General features: G+C 41.9%; 1 protein-coding gene across 1 annotated transcript in view; it reads left to right on the forward strand.

The window, feature by feature from the left end:
- Window positions 1–14,197, forward strand: part of LOC126095189 (tryptophan 2,3-dioxygenase) — a 458,240-nt gene that overhangs the window by 358,873 nt on the left and 85,170 nt on the right. The window lies entirely within an intron of this gene.

Here is a 14,197-nt window from a genome sequence, read left to right on the forward strand (position 1 = left end):
AAATTTACCGCTCCCATTCTATGACGGTTTCAATTCATATTTGTAATGCGTCCACATCTACCGAGGGAAAGAGGCAAGTCCCAGAGTTGCTTGTTATGGTATGCAGTAGGATAAGCAGGATGATGTATATTACAACGGTCGCTTGATGTCACACAACGTCGTATGCAAAGCTGAATTTATGAGACTCCTATAGAGACAGAGGAAAATCTAACGGCACGAGTTCTGGCCGCTGCACGAGAAACTGAAGAGACGCCAGGTGGCATGGTGAGTGTGTACCAGAACATGCTTCGCAGGTACAATGTCTGTAACAACACACTGAGTGACTGTTTAATGCATCGGTGCTTTTCTGTACGTATAATGTGCTGGGTTCTTTTTTGTTTCGGAATAATGTAAACACGTAATGTTCAAGTGTTGTTACAAACAAATGTACCTAAGTGATAAGTGAATGTTTCGTTATGCTTCCTTTCGAATTTGTTAACTAATAACTGTACTGAATCACCCCTAATTCAGTTCCTCAAACAGAAATGGATGAGTTAAACATCTCAATTGAACTGAAACAGCAGTAGAACGGAAATGGTACGTTTCTGGACATGGGTTCCTATAAAAAATATTATGCACTCGATCCGTTCTACAAGTCCTAGAAGTTCGTAACGGAAATTTCCGAACACCCTGTACGTGTGTTTACCGTTCTATGCAAGTGAATCAGTTGGGAGGAAAGGGAACGTCGAAACACACTTCAAAACCTTTCACTCAAGGACTGAAAGGGATTTTCGCTGGATTCTCAACTAAGGAAAGAAAAGGTAAGACAGCTAAAATCCAAAACTTAATATTCAACAACCAACTTTTTTTCAAACCATTACGCAAGGACAAAGCAGTAACTGAGATGCCATTCCGGATTTCATTTATTATTGCACAGAATTTGCCGATTTATTATTTGGAAGTCTTAAAAAAACGTTTCATCTACATCTACATGGATATTCTACAAATCACATTTAAGTGCCTGGCAGAGGGTCCATCGAACCACCTTCACATTTCTCTATTATTCCAATCTCGTACAGCGCGCGGAAAGGACGAACACCCATACCTTTCCGTGCGAGCTCTGATTTCTCTTACTTTATCATGGTGATCGTTTCTCCCTATGTAGGTCGGTGTCAATAAAATATTTTCGCATTTGAAGGAGAAAATTGATGATTGGAATTTCGTGAGAGGATTCCACCGCAACGAAAAATGCCTTTGTTTTAATGACGTCCACCCCAAATCCTGTATCATTTCAATCACACTCTCTCCCCTATATCGTAACAGTACAAAACGTGCTGCCCTTCTTTGAACTTTTTCGATGTACTCCGTCAATCCTATCTGGTAAGGATCCCACATCGTGCAGCAGTATTCTAAAAGAGGACGGACAAGCGTAGTGTAGGCAGTCTCCTTAAAGTCTCCTACCAATAAAACGCAGTCTTCGGTTAGCCTTCCCCACAAGATTTTCTTTGTGTTCCTCCCAATTTAACTTGTTCGTAATTGTAATTCCTAGGTTTTTAGTTGAATTTAGGGCCTTTAGATTTGACTGATTTATCGTGTAACCGAAGTTTACCGTATTCCTTTTACCACTCATGTGGATAACCTCACACTTTTCGTTATTTAGGGTCAACAACCAATTTTCGCACCATACAGATATCTTTTCTCAATCGTTTTTCACTTTGTTTTGATCTTCTGATGACTTTATTAGTCGATAAACGACAGCGTCATTTGCAAACAACCTAAAACAGCTGCTCAGATTGTCTCCCTTATTCGTTTATATAGATAAGGAACAGCAAAAGGCCTATAACACTGCCTCGGGGAAAGCCAGAAATCACTTCTGTTTTACTCGATGACTTCCCGTCAGTTACTACGAACTGTGACCTCTCTCACAGAAAATCACAAATCCAGTCACATAACAGAGATGATATTACATAAGCACGCAACTTCACTATAAGCCGATTGTGTGGTACAGTGTCAAACGCCTTCCGGAAATCCAGAAATAAGGAATCAATCTGAAATCCCTTCTCAAGAGCACTCGACACTTCATGCGAATAAAGAGCTAGATGTGTTTCACAAGAACGATGTTTTCTAAATTCATGTAGACTGTGTCAATAGGCCGTTTTCTTCCACGTAGTTCATAATGTTCGGACACAATATATGTTCCAAAATCCCGCTACATATCGACATTAATGATATGGGCCTGTAATTTAGTGGATTACTCCTATGACTTCTCTTGAATATTGGTGTGACCTGTGCAACTTTTCAGTCTTTGGTTACGGATATTTCGTCGAGCGAACGGTGGTATATGATTGTTAAGTATGGAGGTATTGCATCAGTATACTCTGAAAGGAACGTAATTGGTATGCAATCTGGACCAGAAGACTTGCTTTATTAAGTGATTTAAGTTGCTTCACTACTCCGAGGATATTTACTTCTACGTTACTCATGTTGGCAACTGTTTTTTATTCGAATTTTGGAATTTTTACTTCGTCTTCTGTTGTGAAGGCGTTTCGGAAAGCTGTGTTTAGTAACTCTGCTTTGGCAGCACTGTCTTCGATAGTATCTCCATTGCTATCGCGCAGAGAAGACATTGATTGTGTCTTGTCGCAAGCATACTTCATATACGACCAGAATCACTTTGGATTGTCTGCCAGGTTTCGAGACAAAGTTTCGTTGTGGAAACTATTATAAGCATCTCGCATTGAAGTCCACCATAAATTTCGAAATTCTGTAAAAGATTTACAATCTGGGGGATTTTGCGTGTGTTTAAATTTGGCTTGTTTGTTTCGCTGTTTCTGCAACAATGTTCTGATGCGTTTTGTGTACCAAGGAGGATCAGCTCCGTCGTATGTTAATTTATTTGGTATAAATCTCTCAATTGCTTCAGATACTATTTCTTTGAATTCAAGCCACATCTGGTCTACACTTATATTGTTAATTTGAAAGGAGTGGAGGTTGTCTCTCAGGAAGGCGTCAACTGAATTTTTAATCTGCTTTTTTGAATAGATATATTTTTTGTTTATTTTTGAACGGTTTGGGAGATACAATATTCAGTCTCGCTACGACAACCCTGTGTTCGCTAATCCCTGTATCCGTTTTTATGCTCGCTATTAACTGAGGATTATTTGTTACCAAGAGGTCAAGTGTGTTTCCACAACCGTTACTATTCGCGTGGGCTGATAAACTAACTGCTCGAAATAATTTTCAGACAATGCGTTTAGAACAATTTCATATTATTTTTTATGCGTACCTCCGGAATTAAACATGTATTTTCGCCAACTCATCGAGGGTAAATTAAAGTCACTACTAACTATAATCGTATGAGTCGGGTACGTGTTTGAAATCAACCAAAAAATGGTTCAAATGGCTCTGAGCACTATGGGACTTAACTTCTAAGGTCATCAGTCCCCTAGAACTTAGAACTACTTAAACCTAACTAACCTAAGGACATCACACACATCCATGCCCGAGGCAGGATTCGAACCTGCGACCGTAGCGGCCACGCGGCTCCAGACTGTAGCGCCTTTAACCGCTTGGCTACACCGGCCGGCAAATCAACCTTTCAGGAATTGTGTCATCTCAATTGGGAGGTCGGTAAAAGGACATAATTATTATTTTATTCCGGTGACCAACAATGACCTCTACCCGTACTAACTCACAGGAACGATCTACTTCAATTTTGCGACAAGATAAATTACTTGTGAGGTAGCCGCGCGGAATTAGCCGTGCGGTCTAGGGCACTGCAGTCATGGACTGTGCGGCTGGTCCCGGCGGAGGTTCAAGTCCTCCCTCGGGCATGGCTGTGTGTGTTTGTCCTTAGGATAATTTAGGTTAAGCAGTGTGTAAGCTTGGGGACTGATGACCTTAGCAGTTAAGTCCCATAAGATTTCACACACACACACACACACACACACACACACACACACACACTTGTGAGGTAACGCGAGTTGTGGCGCCCTGAAAATATTCAAAGTTCGGAGTTGGTTTGGCCGCACGGGCCGCTCGGCAAGCCGGGGTTCGTCAGCAACCGCATAGTGCCGAACATTAGCCAGAGCAAGAGGGGTAGCCCCAGTGCGTGGTCCAGGTCAGCCGCATGGCTGGGAAGTCCATATTGACACTGTGTCAAGGACTGTGCTTTGTGTCGATGAAGGAAATTTGTATGCCGAGAGTGCCAAAGATGGCGGACTTTGTGAAACCATAATGACAGACATTTCACAGTTCATGTAGAAATTGATAATAGCCAGAGGAATCATGATACCTTAAAAAGAAACATGTACATTACCATTATTTGCAGGACGATTCTGATGGTGTAATCAGATTTTCAATATCTTTGTTAGTTTAAGTGACTGCAAATTACACAAGTAACACGCAGCAACGAATTTCCAAAATCTGAACGGTTCATCCGATTTTGTCGATCGACGCGTCTTTAGAAATTTATTAGTGTAAACCTAAATTGGTACGAATTATGGGCATATAACTAGAATAGTGCATGAATTATTGGAGGTCAAAGTGGCCGATTACTATTGATCGCAGTTACACGAAAAAACGGTAGCAACATGCTTATAAATATATTTATTCGTCTGTGTCTTTGTTTATATCCGATATATATATATATATATATATATATATATATATATATATATTATTCATGAAGAAATTGGTCAAATATTTACTGTGTTTTAGAAAGCACGGAGACATAAGGCTATTGGCCTACTTTTGTTTCTGTTCCTTTGATATATGTTTATTTGATTTCTTTATGTATTTGATAATGTGTGTTAGAGCGTGTTTATGGTCCAGACATAGGAATATTATATTAGTTTCAAGTTATTTAAATGTAAATCCAGTATTTCGTATGTGTTTCAGTATGTTTGTGAGTGTGCATTGGCTTGGAGACATGGCAAGAGCCCTCTAGCCAATCACAGCGCTCGTTACTATAGTAGACGACTACGGAAGTCAATGGAGAGACTGTATGGGTGGGGGAGGAGCATTGGGTCACAGAGGACACGGGGGAGTGCTAGACGGGAAGGCGCAACGGACAGTCGCAGGAAATACTTGGAGAGTGGTGACCACTTTGCGCATGGTCGCGGGAGATAGAAATATTTCGTATCTACATCTACATCTACATTTATACTCCGCAAGCCACCTGACGGTGTGTGCCGACTTTTGCACTTGTGAGATTTCTATGGCTTCTGCAGTGAAGACATAGTATGCATTCAGAAGTGAATATCTTGCGAGCTATGTTGTTGTTTATAACTAATTATGAGAAGTAGAAATCTATTGTTTCTCTGTTATTCAACTTATATTTTATTTAATTGCTGGACCATCGACACCAATAAGCGTTTTGCAGAAATAAACGGCATTCTTAAAAGTACTTCTGCTATCGTACTCATCATTTAAAGTCGTTACAATAGGACCTGCAGATTTTATTTAATTGCAATCTTTCATTTATAAATTTCTATGTTACATTCAAAATTCGCAATTGCTGAGTGATAGGAACCTTCGACAATTTGATTCATGTGTGTATTCATTTTGTATACTGTAGACTCAGCAGTATTTGGCATGTAATGCGGCAACTACGTATCCCACCCCCTAGACAACGAAACCAGCCATAACTTTTTATGTTTCACCTCTGAGTATGAAGGTATATAGTTGAGGGTCACATTTTTATTTGAAAGCCCTCATACGTCTAACAGCAACAAACACGCCACTGCCAACGGTGCTTAGCCTATCCTCTCGAAAACGCATTAGGTTCTTCACAAAAATTTCGGCTGAGCTTATCTCTCTTTTAGCCTCAGTGTTTCCTATTAGCGCTTGGAGCACAGCCACGACAATTTACAACTATTATACCAATGGTTCCTGTATCTACGTTCTTCCTGTGTTCTGCCGCTCCCTTTGTGACTAAAGCTGTTTTTGCTGTTTTCCCGAGACCCTCTAACCTAAAAAAACCGCCCAGTCCACGCCACACAGCCCCTGATACCCGTATAGTCGCCTCCTACATATAGTGGACTCCTGACCTATTCAGCGAAACCCGAAACCCAACCACTCTTTGGTGCAAGTCGAGAAATCTGCAGCCTACACGGTCGCAGAACCGTCTGGGCCTCTGATTCTGAGCATCCACTCGGCTCTGTACCAGAGGTCCGCAATCAGTCCTGTCGACTAAGCTGCAAATGGTCAGCTCTGCTTTGATCTCGCAAGCAACAGTGGCAGCCTTTACAACTTCTGTTAGCTGCTCGAAACCAGAGAGAATCTCTTCTGATCCAAAACGTCACACATCATTGGTACCGTTGTGAGTTGGATAGGGATCCTGTGCTCTTCATGGAATCCAGGAGGACCTGTTGCAGGTCTGGAATGACTCCACCCAGTATGCAGACAGAGTGCACACTGGCTTCCTTCCCCTTCTAGGCAGCCATGTCCCTAAAGGGCCCCATGATGCGCCTAACGCTGGAGCTCCCAACTATCAATAGTCCCAGCCTCTGTGATTGTCCAGATTTCGCAGGCTGAGAGGTTTCCTCTGTAACAGGACAGGTGACAGATCTGGCTCAGTGACAGTATCAGCCACTTACATCACCTGGAACACCAGGAAGGCCTTACGTGTGGCCCCTTGGGAAGTCTTTCGCCACCTGCTATGCCCCCAAGCGACCTCCCACTCGATCACCGGTGAGAGGGCAACCTCAGTGTGGGCAGTAACTGGGCTGGCTACCAGTGAGGACCAATCAGAGCACTCGGATGTGCTGGGCGTCCATTGTATCCCCACTGCCAGCCCACAACAGTGGTGCGCATCCACTGCAGCCTCAAGCTGTGTAACCAAAGCCATCACAGCCTGGAGCTGAGAGCGAAGTGTCACCAACTTGGCTCCCATCGGTACAGAACAATCATAGTCCTTATCCATACTAAAGACTGTGGAAAACTAAACCACCCAGATAAACGGACTATCGGCACATGCTGCGGAACTCTACTGTAGATATTGACGAAAACACAGGAACTGTGTCTAATAAATTAGATTAATACGCAGAGATTCAAACTTGTAATATATGACAAAATTGCAAACGAAAACGTGAGAAGTCTGGCTATTCTATATTAAATTAACATCCAGAAACTCAAGAAACTAAACTATTAAATCAAACAGATTATATTATAACATTTGCTCCTGGTTATAATGTCTGCTATTAAATCTGTACAGCTTTCTGCAAATATAATAAACGGGAGGTTTGAGGTTATCAGTTGTGACATTACTTCGATTGCTGCAGCTGTTTTCCCCTATAATTTAACGTATCGGCAGATATAGTTGATAAAGTTAAGTTGGAAGTCTATGCAAGAATGGCTTTTGATAATTTCGAAAAAAGAGAGGAGCTGGTAAGGATTATACCACGCACAGGACACACCGCAGGAAAGGACATATTTTTAGCATTTGAAGATGTTCAAAATGGTTCAAATGGCCCTGTGCACTATGGGGCTTAACTTCTGAGGTCACCAGTCCCCTAGAACATAGAACTACTTAAACCTAACTAACCTAAGGACATCACACACATCCATGCCCGAGGCAGGATTCGAACCTGCGACCGTAGCGGTCGCGCGGTTCGAGACTGTAGCGCCTAGAACCGCTCGGCCATCCCGGCCGGCTTTAAAGATGTTATCAGCTCTGAAAATACTCATATAAAAAAGCCTGCAACTGATGAAGCTCCTGCGATGAAAAGCGAGAGGTGGGATTCACAGCCTATGAACAGTGTAAGGAAAACAGTCATTAAAGTGGTGAACAAAGTTAGATCCATGCAATTCAGAGACATTTTTTCAGAGCATTGACTGATGAAGTAAACTCCAGTGTGCTGATCTCCAGTCTCTCACGTAAATTCGTGGCTTAGCAGAGGCAGTTTTACAACGTTTCCAAGAGTTGCTTGCTTCCTTAGCAGAATTTTTGAAAGAAAGAGATTAATCTTCCGTGAAACAGAAGATAAGGTTTTGCTTTTCTCTCAGGCATCACCAAAAAGTTCAATAACCATAACTCGGAGTAGAAAAATTTCAGGTGTTGCTTCATTCTCAAAAAAGCAGGAACTGTAGGAAGAAAATCTCATCCAAGATGAAGATGAACATTGCCTGTTTGAAACAAAGTCTTGACAAGCAAGTTACTTCTACGCCACTGTACAACAGGATTAATATTGAACATCTTTCAGATTTGAGAAGGTTATTCAATACACGCTTCCAAAATTTCAGATGCATTTAAGTTGTTGCACAGTTTGCCAAATTGTTTTTTATGGTGACTGATGCTGAAGAATTCTCCACTTTTGTCACGGTTCGTTTCGATTTTTAAAGAAGACAGTACTGCTATGGTGTTGAAACTGATTGATTTTTAAAATGATTTATCTTTAAAAGCGCTTTCTTGAAGTTCTGAGAATATTTGGTCTCTTGTTCTATGGAAAAATGTCTGTTATGGTTCAAGTTGTTCTTAGAAGTGAAGGCAATGTACAGCTTATAAATTTTATTTTTACAATATGACATTCATTAAAAAAACTAGTACAGAAACGGACCGACAGATGAACACTTGTACAACTGTATTCTAATGGCAGCCGCTACCTGCTCTCCCAACATAAAAAAGTGTCATCCTTCTCGTTAAAGTTTATAAGTGATAAAAAAAATTACGTTCTTACATTTGGAAATAATTACTAGCAACATTTCAGTTTATTTCTTATTTACAACTGAATTTCAATTTATTTTTCTAATATAAAATTTCATTGAAATTCATTTCATACATATTAGAAATTTAACTGTCAACAAAATTCTTCAGGGTGTGTGACAGCATGCCAATACGCAAAATTCTCCGACGTTTCAGCCTCTGTTGCAAAGGGCCTTTTGCTAACTGCTGACTGAGGAAAACTTGTTTTTTATTTATTAGTGCAAGAAGCTGGTTTCGTAATCTGATAGGATATTGAGGATGAGGAGGATGGCTATTATAGTCCTTTACGGGCTTTTGTTTTATTTCTTGTTATTGGTCGCAATAGACATCCTTGACTGGTGTTTGCTTTATTTCGGAACATTGGTGGAAATAGGCGAACGATAAACGAGCGGCAGTTATGACGCAGCGCTGTTTACTTGCTGCCTAGTGGCGGCTGAGGTGTGCCAGTACTCTGTGACCTGCGGCCGTTGTGGTCTCCTGCGGGACTGCGTGTGTTAATTTGCGAGAGTAAGTAAAACACCCTGAGGAAGGCAATTTGCAATAATGGATTTTCCTTAATGACTATGCTGTCACTTTGCAAGAAGAATTTTATTGTCAATGTTAACGGCCGTAAAAGCCTACGCTTACATCTAGAACTGTAAATTTAAACTGAGGTGACAAAGCCGTGCGATGGCGGTGTGCACATATACAGATGGCAGTAGTTTCGTGGACACGAGATACAAAAGGGCAGTGCATTGGCGGAAGTGTCATTTGTATTCAAGTGAGCCACGTGACCAGGTTTCCGAAGTGATTATGGCCGCACGACGGGAATTAACAGACTTTGAAAGCGGAATGGTAGTTGGAGCTAGACTCTTGGGATATTTCATTTCTGAGATCGTTAGCGAACTCAATATTCCGCGATGCATAGTGTCAAGAGTATGCCGAGGATACCACATTTCAGGCATTACCTCTCAACACAGACAACGCAGAAATCAACGTGGGACGTACGACAAAGGTATTTGTTAGGACAGTGCGACATAATTTCACGTTAATAGGCTATGGTAGCAGACGACCGATGCGAGTGTTTTCTAACAGCACGACATCGCCTGTGATGCCTCTCCTCAGCTCGCGACCACAGAGGTTGGACTCTAGACGACTAGAAAAATACGGCCTGGTCATATGAGTCCCGATGGTAGGGTTCGATTGTGGCGCAGATCCCACGAAACCATGGACCCAAGTTATCAACAAGGCACTGTGTAAGCTGGTAGTGGCTGCATAATGGTGTGGGCTGTGTTCAGATGGAATGGACTGGGTTCTCTGGTCGAACTGAACTGATTGTTGACTGGAAACGGTTGTGTTCGGATCCTTGGAGACCGTTTGCAGCCAATCATGGACTTCATGTTCCCGAAGAGTGATGGAATTTTTATGAATTATAATGCGCTGTGTCACTGGGCCACAATTGTTCGCGATTCGTCTGAAGAACATTCTGGACAATTCGAGTGAATGGATTGGTCACCCAGATCCCCTGACATGAATCCATCATTTATGGGACGTAATTGGGAGGTCAGTTTGTGAACAAAATCCTGTATCGCCAACAATTTCGCAATTATGAACGGCTATAGAGGTAGCTCGGCTCAGTGTCTCAGTAGGGACTTCCTCACCGATTTTCAGCACTACGACAGGCAAAAGGAGATCCGACACGACATTAGTAGGTATCCTATGACTTTTGTGTCAATGTATAGGTAGTAAACAAATGTAAGTTTTATTTAAAAATGGTCTTACATCTGTCCTGGTTTCTTTTACTCGCCACAGTAGGATTTAAAGGCGGTACAGTAGCTTAGAAGCTTCATATATTTGGCCACTACTAATGTAGTCGATTCAAATGCCGCTCGTGGATGAAATGACTTACCATTCTGTGGTCGGGAAATGTAGTGGTAGGAGTTGAGTACCGTTTTCTGATCACAGGTTAAAAATCTCAATTGTTTCATTGCAGATCTCCCCGAAGTGCCTGATCGTTCAAAGGAATAACACACTCTCTATACTCATCCGTTCGTCATGGAACTCCAAGCAAACACCTCCGTCCGTTCTCCAAGTGTTTCTTAACAGGAGCAAACTATATTCCGGCGCTCCAGCCTAACTCTTCATCTGTATTTCATTTACTATTATTTTGCTGAAGGGCGACGAGCGTACGAAGTGCGAGATTGGGGAGGTTGCCTTCTCCTCCCACCACAAAATATAAAAAAAAATATCTTCACAAACCAAACTCTCATCCTGTCTGCTACACAGATAGATCTATTAGCTCTGTATCAGTTTGAAACAAGCCAGGACTGTCGTAAAATCTCAAACTGTCTCGCCGTACTCCGCTACTCCCCTTGCAACACAGTGAGGTAGCGCACTGGACTACCGTTGCATTCGCCATGTGCCGGACACCAGCTGATGCTCGACCGCCTGGATTTAGCTTTTCCTGTATCATTTTGCGCAAATGTCGCAATGTGCCCTTCAATAAGGCCACGGATGAGCTGCTACCCCATTCTTTTCCGATAATATTTTAGTTTTATCCCGTTCGTTCCCTTCTTGCATCTTTCCTCCACAAGAGTAATGATGCAGCGAGCACTGTGCTCAAAACATCGTAACTCGCAGGTCATCACTTTCAACCTTATCAGAAACTCTTTCTTTGAAATGTTACTGAGGCGGGAACAAATAGCATATAGGTGGTATGGTATGACTCAAAACGAGATGAATCTAATATCTTCAGTGTCATAGGTTAACACATATTGAACAGTGTGTTTAGGGGCAAAATTCGCCACTGTTGTCATTATGAACAACAGGACTCTGCCATTATGTGCAGTATAATATTCAATACAACATTCCATTCAATAATGAAGCCAGTTACAATTCGGCTGAGACACATTAAGCAATCTTTTGACCCGAGTATATCTCCTATCATTTTGCAGCAGGGCAAGCGATTTGTATGCTGAGTCGTGAGGTGAAAGTTTGTGGTTCACCCCGTAGTATATTCTAAGACAAAAAAGAAAAACGACGCACCACGAGGGAATTATCTGTCTGAATGGGGTGGAAGTAGGTAAATGTGAAGTACATGTACAGACAAACTAGTACTTAAAACTACAGAAAATTTGGATGTTTAATTCCAAAGAAAGAGCTTCACAAATTGAGGTAGACAATTAAGCGTTGGTCCACCTCTGGTCTTTTGCAAGCAGTTATTCGGCTTGGCACTGACAGAGTTATTTGATGTCCTCCTAACGGATATCGTGCCAAGTTATGCCCAGTTGGTGTGTTAAACCCAAAAACTCGAGATGGCTGGAGGGCCCTATCCATAGTGCTCCAACTGTTCTCAACTGGGGAGAGGTCCTGTAACCTTGCTGGCGAAGATGGGGTTCCGAAAACACGAAGACAAGCAGTATAAACTCTCGCAGTGTGCGGCCGGACATTATCTTGCTGAAATGTAAGCCCTCGATGGCTTGCCATTTAGGGCAACAAAATGGAGCGTAGAATGTTGTCGACGTACTGATGTGCAGTGAGGGAGCGGCGTATGACAACCAAAGGGGTCCTGCTGTGAAATAAAATGGCACCCCAAACAAATTACTCCTAGTTGTTGGGGGCCGTATGGTGGGCGAAAGTCAGGTTGGTTCGATGTTTCTCTATGGCATGTCTTCAGCCTGTAATCTCATTGACTGGAGTAGAATTGTCTTCAGTGATGAGTCCCACTTCGATCTGAGCCCCGAAGACCAACGAACAGGTGTCTGGAGACGCCCAGGACAGTGGTGGGATACCAACCTGTATTCAAATATGTGGATGGGACACTGAGCGTTACCTTCATAAAGATTCTAACCACCACCCTAGACCAAATAAAAGTTGTTATAGAAACTGTAGTGAACAGCACTAACAAAATTTGTGAACCATCTTGTTTACAATATGAGGTTAACCACCTCTGGTCGACCGTTAAGAAGAACGTTTATTTTAACAATGAAATGGATAACTCTTCGCACTGTGGAAGGAATCAGGGTCAAAGAGGAACAATGGCTGGCCTACTAGTAAGTTTTTCTTTCGTCAAGATCACAAATCGCACTCGGAATGTATTGGCAAGAATGAAGTTGGAACTATTTTCAGATCGACCAGGAGAATTAAAGGGTATTTAAGAATGGCAAAAGATATACGACGTTCTTTGTCTACCCATATATAAAATTTCTTGAGAATTTGTGGACTAGTATATATTGGTACCACGAGAAGAAGTGTTAACACTCGTTTAGTTAAGCATTAGAAGACATACGGATAAATCGGCAATAGCGGAACATGTATACCAAGCGGATGATCATGAAATGAAATTCAGTGAGACGAGTGTCATACCGAAAACATCACTCTGTCTTGCACCCATGTATATAGAGACTATTGAGATTTATAAATGCCGTAATAATTCTAACAGAAAAGAATAAAGTGTCAAATTAGATGAAAGATGGATGTCGACTCTGCACCGACAGAATGACGATCGATCACTTTTAGTAGTGAATGTTGGCACTATCAGAGATAATCTTGTAGCCGACGTCACTTGGTGGGCTGTGGTAGCCCCTATACTGCCTATATATTCGGCGCTCCCTCGAGTTCTGATTGTAGTTCGCCCCTTCACCTCTGAGGATGTCTCCCCTAGCCGGAGACGAAACGTTAGGGGAAAGTTTTACATATGGACCACGGCGTGTCAGCCCGGAACTTTTTAAGTAGAGTTAATACCGGTTGTGAAAGCCTACACTGTATGAACAACTTGGAACTTCGATTTGGTCCATCACACATGCTCCAGCTGCAAAACTGGTAGCACATCATCTTTCGTTATTAAGTGTAAACTGAACGTAGGACAGCAACGACTATTTCTGGCATATTAGTATGGCTCTAGGTAATAGACTATTATTCCGACAACAACATTTTTCTATGGTATTTTATTCAAAATTGATCGTTGTTATTAGCAGTATGGGTGCTAGAATCACGAGCATGTAAGTCATTAATAGTTATTCGCCGCATGATTCGAAAAAGTCTGCAGCTATACTTCACAGGATCCCTACCACCATTCCCACCAAGTCTTCCTCCCCAAGTTTGAAGTAACGGCAGAACCTGCTACCGTTTCACTTGTAGGGCGCAAACAGTTTAACATACCCACCATACGTGAAGTTATGTATTTTCTAGCGAAAACATAATCGCGCCGCTGCGAGAAAATAACTGCACGTTGCAGAAAAAGGAGGATTGTGGCCCATACAACAGTGACATCATAAACGATTATGGAACCGGCATAAAACTAAGTCTGGGATTGAACCAAGTAGTCGCTGCTGCGAAACACTGCATCCAACGGACTGTATTCAGCTAGTATAAAGTTGTGTCTTCTTCGGAAAGGTCTGGATTGTACGAGGGACATTCATCAATTAACGCAACAGACGGCTAGGAGGAAAAAATCAATTTATTCAGTACCATTGAAACCTAGGGTAGGTTTACTCATGTGAATTAGAGTAAATAAATTTGAGAGACAGTACATTA

This window comes from Schistocerca cancellata, chromosome 8 (genome assembly GCF_023864275.1).
Source record: "Schistocerca cancellata isolate TAMUIC-IGC-003103 chromosome 8, iqSchCanc2.1, whole genome shotgun sequence".
NCBI classification, from domain to species: domain Eukaryota; kingdom Metazoa; phylum Arthropoda; class Insecta; order Orthoptera; family Acrididae; genus Schistocerca; species Schistocerca cancellata.